Below are 14,527 nucleotides of genomic sequence, written 5' to 3' on the forward strand. Positions count from 1 at the left end.
CACAAACTACATGTACAATATTTAGTAAACGTTCTTTCATTCTCTTAAAACAAAACAAAAGGAGGCCATCTGCAAAGACATGAATGCTTTTAAATTTTAAGTAAATATGTGTTTTTAGCTGTCTAATGCAATGGTATCACATTAAAATTATTTGGGGGAACTTTTTAAAAAGTACTTATGCCAGGGTTCCCCCTTAGATATTCTGATTTCATTTGTGTGTAATGGGACTGGACACTGAAATATTTTAAAAGCTCCTCAGGTCATTTTAATGTGTAACCAGATTGGAAAGTACTGTTTTAAAGTGGTTAGGCATCTAAAATGTATAGTTGTATTATGACTTTTTCACCCTGATGTTTACTGGGATATGCCTTAGAATATGCAAAGAGCCACTCCAGTGATTATTGGTAGTAGCTAGCATTTCTGTTTATGTACTCAATAGTAGCACAATGCAGTGAGTAAGAACATGGACAGTAGTGTAGGAAACACCTAGTTTGGAATCTCAGGTCTCCGCCTATTAGCTATGTGACCTTGGACAAGTTACTTACACTGTCTGTTCTTCAGTTTTTTTATGTCTTAGTGGTGATAATAGTGGTACCTACCTTCTTAAGTTGCTGTAAAGATTATATATGAATAAATTTAATACACAATAAAGCCCTTAGAACAACTTCTGGAAGGATCATTCCTTACTATTGAGAGGGTCCCTGGATCTAAATCTTTTCCCATCTCTACCAGTCACAGAGGGGCCAGTAAAATAACCTAAAAGGCATTAAACTTTTGTATTCAACACTTCCAGGATTCTATATAGTTTCTTTGCTTTGTTAACATAATTCTTTATCTCAAAAGGTGAGGATGCTTATGAATCTGTCTCTAGTTTTGTGTTTCTCAAGCTATGGTTCACTTCAATCACCTGAAGTGCTTTTTAGAAACAGAATTGCCTGGGCCGCATTATCTGATATTCTGGGGGTGATTCTTTTGCACAATAAAGTCTTAGAATAATGACTCCAATCTATGCTATTGAAATAGGCATTGGTAAGAGAAAAATTATTGCTTTCTTCCCCTTCTAGCGTTGATGTGTCCTCAAGAAAAAAAAAAAAAGTGAAAAAATCAATATAAGGTATCTATTAGAGGACATGAAGATACAGTTGCCCGTATGCCTATAAAGAACTTTATCAAAATTGTAGATTTTGACTTTGGATGACAAAGCAGTTTAACTCTATCTCTAAGGGAGCACTTGTCACTTTTTTGTTTTTGTTTTTGTTTTGAGACAGAGTCTCACTCTGTCCCCCAGGCTGGAGTGAAGTGGCATGATCTAGGCTCACTGCAACCTCCGCCTCCACAATTCTCCTGCCTCAGCCTCTGGAGTAGCTGGGATTATGGGCACATAGCACCACGCCTGGCTAATTTTTTGTGTTTATATTATAGACAGGGTCTCACCATCTTGGCTAGGCTGGTCTCGAACTCCTGACCTCAAGTGATCTGCCTGCCTCAACCTCCCAAAGTGCTGGGATTACAAGTGTGAGCCACCATACCTGGGAACACTTATCACTTCGTATAATTTTCAAATGGGTTCCTCCTGCTGGATAATTATCTTCTGAAGGTCATGGACATATCTTACCACTTTTGGGAGCCCACACAAGTGGGCTGGAGTGTCTTCTTTGACATGTTGTAAGTCCCCCACTGGAGACTTGAACTGTCCAGAACCAGCAGTGCTGTCTGGGGAGAGGAAGGAGTGCTCTAAGCCCAGACCAGGACCCATGTGGGCCCTATTCCTGCTTTTTGTTTCTCCCCTTGGGGCTACTTCCCATTTGCTAACACTCGGAGCGCTAAGACTCAGACTAATAAAACCATGAGAGTCCTCCATAGCCAGGCCCATTTCCAGGAGAACAGCTTGGTGGTAGATTGTTCCCATGGATTGGCATGGATTTTATTTCATGGGATTGCATAATACTGGGTTGCCAGAATAATGCTGACATGCTGTTTTGGGGAAACTCTCTCATACTCATTTTCAGACGGGATACATTTCATATTCACTGACTAGCAGATTGTATGTGTGTGTGTGTGTGTGTGTGTGTGTGTGTGTGTGTGTGTGTGTTTCTGTGCTTGTGTCTATACAAACATGTATATATGTACCTCTTATTTACCTGTTATTCTAAATCTTTATCCATAAATCACCAGACCTCACCTCATGTCAGATTGTCTCTAAATATAGGGCCCCCACAACAATTATTTGTACACCCTAGTGATGATCCTGACACCGACTTTTACTTCTTTTTATCACCAAGTATAAAACCATCAGAAATAACAATATTTCTGTGTTCTTTCCAACTACATTCAGAGTATTAATCTTTTTTTCTGTATTCTTTCCAACTACATTCGGAGTATTAGTTACTGATGAGAAACGAAAAAGGATCCACTTTGAATAAAATAGAAATTGATGCAATAAAAATTACAAAGCTATGAAATACATTAGGATAAAATATGCTGCTGTAACCATTCCACAATCCTTGATAAATTTCAAAAATAAAACCTTGCTTTGCATCTGCACAACAAACTTATTGTGCACTGGTTGTGGGTTCTTCTTCAAGTGTCTTTATTTTGGGACTCAGGCTGGTAGAGCAGGAATATTATAAACATTGCTGCTTCCAGTGGCAGGGGAAAGAGGCTTTGTCAGGCCACACATAATGGCTTGGCTCAGAAAGGATATACATCACTTCTATTCACAGCTCGCGTCCAGAACTAGTCATGTGGCTCCCACTTAATGACAACGGGTCCGGGAAGTACAATCCAACAATTTGCTCAAAAGGTGAAGAATCAGAAATATTTGGGGAATAGCACTAATGACTATCACAGCTGTATTCAAAGTAGTAGACTTATTCAATGTTTTTTGATTCTAAAGGAAATTTATAGAATTGCTGCTTTTCTTATAAAAGTCTTCTAAAAAATTGTAGAGAATAAGAAAAAAGTCTCATAAAATACTTCTTATAAATATTAGAAAATTTAAAGTCAACTTCCATATTTATAATTAGCAAAGAATAAGGTCAACACATTTCATTTCATGTTATTTTCTTCAAAAACAGGGTCATTTAGTATGGAATTCATGCACCAATCCAGAAGCAAAAATCTGAACATAAAAAATACTGAAAGGCAATATAACTAAATTTTTATTTCTAGTTCAGGGAGTATAGGAGTAATGTTTTTCTTCTTCTTCTTTTTTTTTTACTACCTGTTTTACATTTCTTATAGTGAGTATACATTGTTTTTATAATGGAAAATTATTATAATGGGAAATTTTATGAAATAAACAGAGATAGTAATGTTTTTGTGAAGAGGAAAATGATGAATTTTTACTATTAAATATAAAACCAGGTTATTAACTGGTAGCTTAGTTAGCTTGGAAGTCTTTTCCTTCCCTAGAAGTTTAAAAGTAATATGAAATAAAATACCTAGGAATACAGCTACCGAGGGAGGTGAAGGATCTCCACAATGAGAATTACAAACCACTGCTGAAAGAAATCAGAGATGACACAAACAAATGGAAAATATTCCATGCTCATGAACAGAAAGAATCAATATTTTTAACATGGGCATACTGCCCAAAGCAATTTACAGATTCGATGCTATTCCTATCAAACTACCAATGACATTCTTCATAGAATTAGAAAAAAACTATTCTAAAATTCATATAGAACCAAAAAAGAGTCTGAATAGTTGAAGTAATCTTAAGCAAAAATAACAAAGCTGGGTGCATCACATTACTGGACTTCAAATTATACTGTAAGGCTACAGTAACCCAAACAGCATGGTACTGGTACAAAAACAGATACATAGACCAATGGGACAGAACTGAGAGTCCAGAAATAAAGCTCTCCACCTACAACCATTTGATCTGGACAAAATCAGTAAAAACAAGCAATACAGAAAGGACTTTCTAACCAATAAATGGTGCTGGGATAACAGATTGGCAATAGGCAGAAGATTGAAACTGAATCCTTTCCTTACACCATATACAAAAATCAACTCAAGATAGATTAAAGACAAATGTAAACCTAAAATTATAAAACCCCTTGAAGAAAACCTAGGCAATACCATTCTAGACATTGGTCCTGGCAAAGATTTCATGATGAAGATGCCAAAAGCAATTGCAAGACAGACAAAAATGGACAAATGGAACCTAATTAAACTAAAAAGCCTCTTCACAGCAAAGAGACTATCAACAGGGTAAATAGACACCCCACAGAATAGGAAAAAATACATTTGTAAACTACGTATCCAACAAAGGTCTAACATCCAGAGTCTACAAAGAACTTGAACAAATTAACAAGCAAAAACCAAACAACCCTATTAAAAAATGGGCAAAGGACATGAGCAGACAGTTTTCAAAATAAGACCTATAAATGGCCAATAAGCATATGAAAAAAATGCTCAACATCACCAATTGTTGGAGAAATGCAAATCAAACCCACAATGAGATAGCATCCCATACCAGTCAGAGTGGCTATTACTAAAAAGTCAAAAAATAACAAGCTGGCAAGGTTGCAGACAAAAGGAAACACCTATACACTGCTACTGGGAAGGTAAATTAGTTCAGCCACTATGAAAAAGCTGTTCGGCAATTTCTCAAAGAACATAGAACTACCATTTGACCCAGCAATCCCATTATTGGGTATGTATCTAAAGGAATATAAATTATTCTACTATAAATACACATGCATGCATATGTTCATTGCAGCACTACCTGCAATAGCAAAGACATGGAATCAATCTAAATGCCCATCAGTGGTAGACTGGATAAAGAAAATGTGTTATATGTATATACCGTAAAATACTATGCAGCCGTAAAGAGGAACGAGTTCATATCCTTTGCAGGGACACAGATGGAGCTGGAGGCTGTTATCCTAAGTGAATTAATGCAGGAATGGAAAACCAAACATCACATATTCTCACTTATAAGTGGGAGCTAATCATTGAGGGCACATAGACACAAAGAAGGGAATAATAGATACCAGGGCTTACTTAAGAATGATGCGTGGGAGGAGGGTAAGGATTAAAAAACTACCTATTGGATACTATGCTTATTACTTGGGTGATGAAATAGTATGTACACCAAACCCCCGTGACATGCAATTTGTCTGTATAACAAACCTGCACATGTACCCCTGAAACTGAATAAAAATTTAAATTAATAAATGTACTATTGACATTCATTAATTTGGAAAGTGAGAACTAATGAAGGAATAGAGATGCTGAAAGAACTCTATAGATCATCCCAGCCCTAGATTCCTGCCAAAGGCTTTAGATAGCTTTGTAAGAAGCACAGCTGCTTGTCAAAAAGAAAATTTCTCTTTAAGTTTTTGCTTTTAGCATTTTGTGTTTATTTGGCTGTCCTTTAAGATTTTATTTTGATGAGATCTGGAATGTTACTTGGGAACAACACAACATATCTTAGGTTTTATGGAATCTTGAAATAATAAGTGATCAAGATTTTTAGAAGGACACTTTTTCATAGTTTAAAGAGATAATTCAATGTAATAGGACAATTCACTGTAATAGTGACAGACAACAGATTAGTAGTTGCCTTAGAAGAGGGCAAGGAGGAGAGCTTTTGGGGAGGGGCCAACTAGAAGCAGCGGCTTTCCGCGGCTCCCTTCAGAAAAAAAAAAAAAAAAAACGAACAAAACAAACAAACAAACAAAAAAAAAAGCAATAAGCGTGTGAATCCTTCACTGGCAACAAAGGTATCCAGGTTCTCTCATCAAAATTGACTAGAAGTCTGGCGTGACCCACAGAGAGAAGGAAGAACAGTGTGACCCGGTCGCCCACTTGAGAGCCACACAGGGAAAGGAAGCCCCCTCCCACCAGCCAAGGGAGGCGGTGAGTGAGCAAGTTACCCAGCCGGCGAAACTGCTTTTTCCATGGAACTGTGCAGCCCACGGATTGGAAGATCCCACTCGTGAACCCCCGCCACCAGGACCTAGTGTCCCAACCCCAGAACGCGCAGATTCTTACAGCCTCTCAGCTGGAATCGGCTTTAGCTTACTGAACTCCCGGGAGGGAGGGGCGACCAGCACTGGCTGCTGTCTAAGCCATTTGAGCTCCTTGGGGGAGGGGCAGCAGCCCGCACTGGGACTCACAACTGCCTAACACAGTAAGCTCCCAGGGCAGGGGAAACGGCAACACCCATTTCTATAGCTCCAGGCTGCGCCTTTCCCCTGCTGGAGCCAGGGAGGCTGGATGCCTTGGTCCCAAGAAGCCCCCACAGCACAACACACCGGCTGTGGCAGTTCGAGGCCAGGGTGCCTCTTTAGGTCTAACCCTGACCCGTCCATCTTCAGTGGGCGGGGCTTCCCTGCAGGATCTTCAATAACTCTGACCAGAGGCTCAGGGACAGAATTCCAATCTCCCTGGGCCTGATCCCCTATGGGGAGGGAATGGGGGAGGTCCCAGTCTCTGAACCAGCAGACTTAATCTCTCCTCCTGGTAGTTCTGAGGAATCCAGGCAGCCAGGACGAGTGGGTTTCCCCCAGCGAAGCACACACCCTCCACCAAGGGACAAAGTGCTTCATTAAACAGGTCCTGCTCCCCATGCCACCCAACTGGGTGAGACCCTCCAACAGGGGTTGTCAGACACCCTGTACAGGAGCGATCCTACTGGCGTCTGGTTGGTGCCCATCGAGGTCAGAGGTCCCAGAAGAAAGAGCAGGCACTTATCTTTCCTGTTCTCCAGCTTCCTTGAGTGACATCTCCAGGCACGGGAGGGAATCAGATGAACAGGGCCTGATGTGAACCCCCAGCAAACTGCAACAGCCCTACAGAAGAGGGACCTGACTATTGAAAGAAAAACAAACAAGCAGAAAGTGACAAAAACAGCATCAATAACAACAATAAAAAAAGGCCTCCACAAAACCCCCCTCCAGAGGTCAGTAGCCTCAAAGACTGAAACTAGACAAACTCAGGAACATGAGAATGAATCAACAAAAACATGCTGAAATCCCAAAAGGCCAGAGTACCTCTACTCCTCCAGATGATCTCAACGTCTCTTCATCAAGTGTGCAAAACTGGACAGAGGATCAGAAGGATGAATTGGCAGAAGTAGGCATCAGATGATGGGTAATAAAAAACTATGCTGAGCTAAAGGATTGTGTTCTAACCCAATGCAAAGAAGATAAGAGCCTTGATAAAAGGTTAGAGGAACTGCTAACGAGAATAACCAGTTTAGAGAGGAACATAAAAGACCTGATGGAGCTGAAAAACAGCACGGGAACTTCATGAAGCATACACAAGCATCAGCAGCCGAATTGACCAAATGGAAGAAAGGATATAAGAGTTTGAAGACCACCTAACTTAACTGAAATAAGACATGCAAACAAGAATAGAGAACAAAGAATGAAAAGGAATGAATAAAGCCTCCAAGAAATATGGTACTTCATAAAAAGACTGAACCTATGATTAATTGGAGTACCGGAAGGAGATGGGGAGAATGAAAAGCTGGAAAACACTCTTCAGAATGTTATCCAGGTGAACTTCCCTAACCTAGCAGGCCAAAATGCAAATTCAGGAAGTACAGAGAACACCATTAAGATACTCCGCAAGAAGATCAACCCCAAGACATGTAATCATCAGGTTCTCCAAGGTTGAAAAGAAAGAATAACTGTTAAGGGCAGCCAGAGAGAAAGGCCAGATCACCTAGAAAGGGAAGCCCATCAGACTCACAACAGAAACTTTATAAGCTGGAAGAAATAAACTTTATAAACTTTATAAGCTGGTCAGTATTCAACATTCTTAAAGAAAAAAATTTTCCACCTAGAATTTCATATCCAGCCAAACAAAGCTTCATAAGTGAAGGAGAAATAAAATTATTTCCAGACAAGCAAATGCTGAGCCATTACATTACCACCAGGCCTACGTTGCAAGAGCTCCTGAAAGAAGCACTAAATATGGAAAGGCAAAACTGATACCAACCATGCAAAAACACACCAAAATATAAAGAACAATGACATTATGAAGAAATTGTATCAACTAGTGTGCAAAACAACTAAATAGCATCATGATGGCAGGATCAAACTCACATATAACAATACTAACCTTAAATGTAAATGGGCTAAATGCCCCAATTAAAAGACGCAGAGTAGCAAATTGGATAAGAAGCCAACACTCACCAGTGTGCTGTATTCAGGAGACCCATCTTACATGCAAAGACACACACAGGCTCAAAATAAAAGGGTGGAGGAAAATTTACCAAGAAAGTGGAAAGCAAAACAAAACCAAAAAACAAACAAACAAAAAACCAGGGGTTGCAATCCTAGTCTCTGACAAAAGACTTTAAACCAATAAAGACCAAAAAAAAGACAAAGAAGGGCATTACATAATGGTAAAGGGAACAATTCAACAAGAAGACCTAGCTGTTCTAAATATATGCACCCAATAGATGATCACCCAGGCTCATAAAACAAGTTCTTAGAGACCTACAAAGAGACTTAGGCTCCCACACAACGATAGTGGGAGACTTAAACACCCCACTGTCAGTGTTAGATCAACGAGATAGGATTAACAAAGATATTCAGGACTTGAACTCATCTCTGGATCAAGTGGACCTAGTACACATCTACAGAGTTCTCTACCCCAAATCAACAGGATATACATTCTTCTCAGTGCCACATCACACTTATTCTAAAATTGACCATATAATTGGAAGTAAAATACTCTTCAGCAAATGAAAAAGAACTGAAATCACAACAGTCAGACCACAATGCAATCAAATTAGAACTCAGGATTAAGAAACCCACTCAAAACCAGACAATCACATGGAAATTGAGCAACCTGCTCCTGAATGAATCTTGGATAAAAATGAATTTAAGGCAGAAATCAAGAAGTTCTTTGAAACCAATGAGAACAAAGAGACAATGTACCAGAATCTCTGGGATACAGCTAAAGCAGTGTTAAGAGGGAAATTTATAGCACTAAATGCCCACGTCAGAAAGTTAGAAAGATCTTAAATTGACACCCTAACACGACAATTAAAAGAGCTAGAGAGGCAAGAGCAAACTAATCAAAAAACTAGCAGAAAACAAGAAATAACTAAGATCAGAGAAGAACTGAAGGAGATACAGACATGAAAAACCCTCCAACAAATCAACAAATCCAGGAGTTGGATTTTTGAAAAAATTAACACAATGGATAGACCATTCGCTAGACTAATAAAGAAGAGAGAAAAGAATAAAAAAGACACAACAAAAAATAATAAAGGGGATATTACCACTTACCCAACAGAAATACAAACCACCATCAAAGAATATTATATAAATACCTCTATGCAAATAAACTGGAAAATCTAGAAGAAATTGATAAATTCCTGGACACAGACACCCTACCAAGACTAAACCAGGAAGAAGTTGAATCCCTGAATAGACCAATAACAAGCTCTGAAATTGAGACAGTAATTAGTAGCCTGCCAACCAAAAAAAGGTCAGGACTGGATGGATTCATAGCTGAATTCTACCAGAAATACAAAGAGGAGGTGATACCATTCCTTCTGAAATGATTCCAAACAATTGAAAAGGAAGGACTCCTCCCTAACTAATTTTATGAATCCAGCGTCATCCTGATACCAAAACCAGGAAGAGACACCACACAAAAAGAAAACTTCAGGCCAATATCCCTGACAAACATCGACGCAAAAAATCCTCAAAAAACTACTGGCAAACTGAATCCAGCAGCACATCAAAAAACTTACCCTCCATGATCAATCAGCTTTATCCCTGGGATGCAATGCTGATTCAAATATGCAAATCAATAAACGTAATCCATCACATAAAGAGAACCAAAGACAAAAAACATATGATTATCTCAATAGATGCAGAAAAGGCCTTTGATAAAATTCAACATCCCTTTATGTTAAAAACTCACAATAAACTAGGTATTGATGGAATATATCTCAAAATAGTAAGAGCTATTTATGACCAACTCACAGCCGTGATACCATGGTGAATGGGAAAAAGGTGGAAGCACTCCCTATGAAAATTGGTACAAGGCAAGGATGCCCTCTCTCACCATTCCTATTCAACATAGTATTGGAAGTTCTGGCCAGGTCAATCAGGCAAGAAAAATAAATAAAGAGTGTTCAAATAGGAAGAGAGGAAGTCAAATTGTTTCTGTTTGCAGATGACATGATTTTATAATTAGAAAACTCCATCATCTCAGCCCAAAAACCTCTAGAACTGATAAACGACTTCAGCAAAGTCTCAGGATACGAAATAGATGTGCAAAAATCACAAGCATTCCTTTACACTAACAATAGGCATCGGAGAGCCAAATCATGAATAAACTCCCATTCACAATTGCTACAAAGAGAATAAAATACCTAGGAATACAGATAACAAGGGATGTGAAGAACCTCTTCAAGGAGAACTACGAACCACTGCTCAAGGAAAAAAGAGAGGACACAAACAAACGGAAAAACATTCCATGCTCATGGATAGGAAGAATCGATATCTTGAAAATGGCCAGACTGCCCAAAGTAATTTATAGATTCAATGCTATTCCCATCAAACATCCATTGATATTCTTCACAGAATTAGAAAAAACTATTTTAAATTTCATGTGGAATCAAAGAAGACCCCAAGACAATCTTAAGCAAAAATAACAAAGCGGGAGGCATCACACTACCTGATTTTAAGCTTTACTACAAGGGTACAGTAACCAAGACAGCATGGTACTGGTACCAAAACATACATATAGACCCTAATGGAGCAGAACAGAGATCTCAGATATAACTCCACACATCTACAACCATCTGATCTTCCACGAACCTGACAAAACAAGCAATAGGGAAATCATCTTCTATTCAATAAACTGTGTTGGGAAAACTGGCTAGCTATAGGCAGAAAACTGAAACAGGACCCCTTCCTTACGCATTCTACAAAATCTAACTCAAGACGTATTAAATACTTAAATGTAAACCCCAAAACCATAAAAACCTTAGAAAAAAACCTAGGCAATACCACTCAGGACATATGCATGGGCAAAGACTTCATGACAAAACACCAAAAGCAATTGCAACAAAAGCCAAAATTGACAATGGTATCTAATTAAACTAAAGGGCTTCTGCACAGCAAAAGAAACTGTTATCAGAGTGAACAGGCCACCTATGGAATGGGAGAAAATACTTGCAATCTACCTATCTAACAAAGGGCTAATATCCAGAATTTACAAGGAACTTAAACATATTTACAAGAAAAAAAAAACATCAAAAAGTAGGCAAAGGATATGAACAGACACTTCTCAAAAAAGACATTTATTCAGCCAACAAACATGGAAAAAAAGCTCAACATCAGTGATCATCAGAGAAATGCAAATCAAAACAACAATGAGATATCATCTCATATTAGTGAGAATGGTGGTTATTAAAAAATCAGGAAACAATAGATGCTGAGGAGGCTGTGGAGAAATAGGGAGGCTTTTACAACTGTAGGTGGGAATGTAAATTAGTTCAACCATTGTGGGAGAGAGAGTGTCGATTCCTCAAGCATCTAGAACCAGAAATACAATTTGACCCAGCCATTCTATTACTGGGTATATACCAAAAGGAGGACAAATCATTCTATTATAAAGACACATGTACACATAAGTCTACTGCAGCACTATTTACAATAGCAAAGACATGGAACCAACCCAAATGCCCATCAATGATAGACTGGGAAAAGAAAATGTGGTATATATACACCATGGAATACTACACAGCCATTAAAAGGAATGAGATCATGTCCTTTGCAGGGACATGGATGAAGCTGGAGGCCATCATCCTCAGCAAAGTAACCCAGGAACAGAAAACCAAACACTGCATGTTCTCACTCATAAGTGGGAGTTGAACATTGAGAACACATGGACACAGAGAGGGGGAACAACACACATCAGGGCCTATTGGGGGTTAGGGGACAAGAGGAGGGAACTTAGAGGACAGGTCAATAGGTGTAGCAAACCACCATGGCACACATACCTATGCAACAAACCTGCATGTTCTGTACACATATCCCGCTTTTTGTTGCTGTGTTGTTTTTTTAGAAGAAATAAAGAAAAAAAAAAAAAAGCAGAGGGCAAGGAGGTGTGGAGGAATTACAAAGGGGCTGAGGAAATATTTGGGGGTAAGGGATATATTAATTATTTTGATAGTAAGTGATGATTTAATAAATATATATGTCATAACTTGTCAAATTGCATAATATGTGCAATTACTAAATAAAGCTATGTGAAAACACAATTTACTATAGACTGTGAATAGTGAAACTTGAGAGTTTTCATCTTACATTAAGCTTTCAAGCTACAAAAATCAGGTTAGATCTTTTAATACGTAAGTGAGATTATTAGATGAAGCTGGAGAAAATGAGAATGGTGAAGGAGTTGATATCTTGTATACAATTAAGAAACTGGAAGTTAAGTGATAACAGTGCTGTGCCTTTAAGATTTGAATGTACTTACAACTTCTGTGACTGAGAGTCAGGATAACTAGACAGAATCCCTATTTGAAACTGTTTTGTTGGTAGCTGTTTAACACAATTGTAATCTACCAATGAATCTAAAGAATAGTATGATTTAGGGAGTTTTGTCATGAAGACAGATTGGTATCTTTCAGGTATCATCTGAACGTGGCTCAAAACCAATTTATATAAACTCATTTGAACTTGGTGATTCTGAAAACGTTATTAGATATGTGAGTTTGCAGATAACACCCAATGAATGTTAATAAGTGAAATTTAAAATTCCAAGATAAACATTAACATGCGACTGTTACCATATCTTCAATGGGTGCAAACTGTATCATTATTGTAAAATTTAGAAATACTGTGCTTGCTATATAATGTGATTTATGTCTTGTATATTTTAGTACATTAAACTTCTGGATTCTAACTTTAATTTTTAAAAATTTAGGCTAATAATAATGATGCTAAGCTTCTAAACATAACTGAGGCTATTTCTATATGAGGAAATGCAGAACTGAGGTGAAAATATTCTTTTGATCCAATAGATCAGCTGTGGTTATTATATTCTACAAAGAGATAGACATTTGAGTCACTTTGATCTTCTCACCATTTATAAGGGTCACAGCTGATTGGATTAAGAGACACATGCTCTCAAAGCTATCTTACCACCGAATATGTAGAAATAATTTAAGCCTAACTAATGAAGTAACTTTCAAATTCTAATACTTCACATGCACAATGAAAAATGATCCAGTTGCAAAGAGGTACTCATTAACATTTGCATGTGAAACTGCTAATGATTTAAATAATAAGTAAAAACTAACTGGAAAACATTCTTTCATACAAGAAAAACCTTCCAAAACTATTTGTACCTTGGCCAAAGCAGGCAGACATTTTTCGATACTTTTTTTTTTCACCTAGTACTCAAAGTGGAACTCAGGAAGCACTGCATTAAAAATTTGAAAGTTAAGTTCCCATAGGTGGATGCTATTGCCAATTCATTTTGTTTAGCACCTAGCAGAGTAACTCTTTAGGGAAAAACTAAAAACGTATTTGGATTTTAAAGACCAGCAGAATTAGATTTGAAAGCAACTTAACTAGGTCCAGATGATAGCTAACTGATGAGGCTCATAAAGAGCTATAAGAAAACTTCACTCTTCTATCTCAAAATAGCTAAGCCATCACATAGGCACCCATTAATGTTTGAGTGACTGGTTGGTGAAGATGCTGGTGACACTGAAGAATGGGAGAAAATAGAATATCTCTAATCAATACTCAAATCTAGACTTCAAGATATTTGTGAATATATTCATAGAGTGCCAACAGCAGCAATGCTTCTATAGATAAAGCTCTTTCCTAGAACAGTTTGGGATGTGAGAAAAGGAATACACATTCCAATAATCAAAAGCTCCATTCCATAAAACCAGCATGTGGTGCCAAGAAAAATTTGAATCCTTAATATGCCACGCTTTTGTTGGACTCATAAATGTTAATGAAAACAGTGGCAGAGATGGCTTGCTGTTTACTGTCCAGTCTCTCTTGCAGTTTGGTGTTCCTGTGTGACTTAGTTCTAGCTAAAGCACAAATGATGAACCTAGCAGACCTAGCTAATAAGAACATTCCACTGATCTTCCTCATCCCTTCTAAGTATTTGAAATGGAAGTAACTCTGAGCATGACCTTCGGACATAAGTGTTAAAAACAGCAGAGCCACTATTAGAAGATACTTGATTATCTAAATTGCCATATAGAGAAGATACTTCCACTGATCAGGAACATCCATTTTGGACATCACATACATTTCCATTCGGTTAATGGAAATACACTTCCATTTGGTTAAGCCATTGTGATTTGTGATTTTATTTGTTTCAGCAGCTAGCATCGCCACATTAATACAACTGACAAACCATTAATGGTTGTACCTCTCTACCAGAGATAGGAGCATATTTAGGACAATATTAAATTTATATGTGGGGACTATAAGCAAAGGAAAAGTTATTAGTTTTCAAATTGTATCAGTCAGAGTTCTCCAGAGAGACAGAACCAACAGGATAT

Source organism: Macaca mulatta, chromosome 5 (assembly GCF_049350105.2).
Source record: "Macaca mulatta isolate MMU2019108-1 chromosome 5, T2T-MMU8v2.0, whole genome shotgun sequence".
In the NCBI taxonomy this organism is placed as follows: domain Eukaryota; kingdom Metazoa; phylum Chordata; class Mammalia; order Primates; family Cercopithecidae; genus Macaca; species Macaca mulatta.